The sequence below is a fragment of the Frankliniella occidentalis genome, unplaced genomic scaffold (genome assembly GCF_000697945.3).
Source record: "Frankliniella occidentalis isolate FOCC.00 unplaced genomic scaffold, Focc_3.1 Scaffold528, whole genome shotgun sequence".
Classification (NCBI taxonomy): Eukaryota; Metazoa; Arthropoda; class Insecta; order Thysanoptera; family Thripidae; genus Frankliniella; species Frankliniella occidentalis.
Window position 1 is genome coordinate 56,797 of NW_026267645.1, and position 2,471 is coordinate 59,267.

Consider the following 2,471-nt stretch of genomic DNA (forward strand, 5'->3'; position numbering starts at 1 on the left):
CCCCCCCCGCGGCCTACCCTGACGGCGAGCCTGGCGTGGCGGTTGAAGAGAGGCAGTCCATTCCCCTACCACGGCCTCAAAGGCTGCCCAATCACGAGCACCCTCAAGGCGGGCAATCCACTCCGCCTGCTTTTGCGACGGCTTTGAGGTTGGTATCGATTGAGAGCCGGGTGGCGAGGTGAACAGGTGCTCAGGGCTAGAGATGTTAGGGCTAGCAGTAGCCGGAGACCTTACCGGTGTAGCAGGGGTGGTCGCCGGGATGCTGCGGTTGGTGTCATCTGGAGAGGTGACGGCTTCGGCAGTAGTGGTCACGAAGCTCGGCGGCGGCGGAACTAGCAGCACCGGCGGCGATGACATGAGCTGTGAGGGTGATGCGGATGGCCCCGTGGCAGCGGTAGGACCTGTGGGGTGAAAGGGAGGCAGTAAACTGGCCTTTACACCTGCAAAGCTGAGAGATTTAGGAACTACTTGCCTGGGGGCAGCATCCGCGCTGTGGTTCATGGCCAAACCCGGGGCGTCTGGGGCCGCATCTATGCCCGAGGGCGTCGTTGACGGGGCCCCTACCCCAAGAGCCTCTGCGACTGCACCTGGGTCCTGGCAAGCCATGGGGTCCCAGGGCGGCGACGGCGATAGGAGGCGGCTGACCTCGGCGTCGACTTCCTCCCATGGGCGGCCTGGTGGCTGCGTGGTGGTGGAAACCGCAGCGGCAGCTACGATCTCCGGTGGAGAGAGTGGCAGAGGAAGGCGCCGCGACGGAGTACGCCACAGGGCTGGTAGGGTCCGCCTGCGGTAGTGCTGGCCCGCGCGCAGGAGGCGTGAGCCAGTCAGTGGCAGCAGAGGAAGGCGTGTGCAGAGGTGGCCCTTGTGGTGGTGACGGAAAAGTCGGGCTATGCGCCTGCAGGCTGCTTGCAGGCAACCCGGCGGGCACGGATGGTAGTCTGGTTGCCGCCCCTCCCGGCGCCACGACAGCGCGGGGTGCAGGGGGGCTGGGTGGAGTGTGGCCCCCGTTGAACAGCGTGACCACGCACTGACGGAGGGGCCTGCGGCTTCCTTGGGAAGCCCATGCTGCTTCTGAAGGTGGTAGGTGGTCAAATTTTTTTGTGGGTCTTCTAGAGATGGGCGAACATGTTCGCATTCGATCGAACTCGAACGAACATCGAGCTGTTCGTGATCGCTCGAACACGAACATGAGGTGTTCGGATTCGAAATGTTCGGACACGCCTACGAACAGAAGTTCGTAGGCGAACAAAATTGAAATATGTTTCAGAAATTCACCTCAAAAATGGGTATAATTGAGGGGGCAGTGGCAGTTTAATAAATAACTACAAGTTCACACGTTAATGAAACTGTTGAAAACCAGAATGGATAGCTTTTATAACGCGTAAGCAAGAAAAATTGGTAATAATTGTTCGTGTTCGGATCGGATTTGAACATTACGTTGTTCGGTTCGGTTCGTTCGAAGATTTTTGGACCAAATTTGTTCGAGTTCGTTCAAATTCGAATTGGCCTGTTCGCCCATCTCTAGGGTCGTCCCAGCGGCACACACAGCAAACGAATTTGATATCAGCCTGGTGGCTACGCTTCACATGTGACCGCAGGCTCTGATAAGGGTACCCCGTCTTCTTAGAGCCCCGTACGGAGCAGTCGGGGCACAAAATGGTTGGCCCGTGAGGGACCAGCACGAACAAAGTGTTCTGCATGGTGAACAAGAGCGGAGAAAGTGGCCGCTCCGGCCGGGAGTCGAACCCCCGGTCTCAGGATGGAAGCCCAGTTCGGTAGCCCCACGGCTATGCCAGTGCGGCCTGATAGAAGGGAGCTGAGGTGGGATCAGGTTTCACCTTGCCTACAGGATGGGGGCAGAGAAAAGTCTGTACACACGAGTCACGAAAATGCGACGCTCCGGGCTGGGATCGAACCCGAGCCTAGCAGCCAGCAGCGCGCGCCTCAGCCCACTAGGCCAACCGGGCTGATAAGTGGGGACGCGGGCGGTAGCGATCTGCATCGGACGGCACGTGTGGCGTGAAGAGGGCTGACAAGCCAGGCGGCGGCAAAGCGCACGGCCTGGGAGGTTACCAGGAGCTTTGGAGGCTCGTGCCCTACCACCGAGACGCAAGTGTCGGGCCGCCTGCACCGCCCGAAAGTGCGTCACTCTAGATAAAATTAGATCCCGCCGAGACTTGAACTCGGATCGCAGGATTCAGAGTCCTGAGTGCTAACCATTACGCCATAGGACCGCGTCGTCGGCGATCGAATGGCGGCGACGAATCTGTGCCTCCTTCTTCGGCACCGCAAAACAACGCACCGACGAGGATGAGATTCGAACTCACGCGGGCAGAGCACATTGGATTAGCAGTCCAACGCCTTAACCGCTCGGCCACCTCGTCTTGCTCTCGCACTCGCCCACGTCAACGCACACGCTGCACGCGGACGGGCACATTCGTTTGGCCACCTGTGCCCTCCACCTCGTGGGC

General features: G+C 59.7%; 1 non-coding gene across 1 annotated transcript; it reads right to left on the reverse strand.

Annotated features, from left to right (window-relative positions):
* Window positions 1–2,302: 2,302 nt before the first annotated feature.
* On the reverse strand, window positions 2,303–2,384 carry Trnas-gcu (transfer RNA serine (anticodon GCU)). Its single transcript has one exon. It is a non-coding gene; the product is annotated as a tRNA-Ser (tRNA).
* Between the last annotated feature and the right edge of the window lie 87 nt (window positions 2,385–2,471).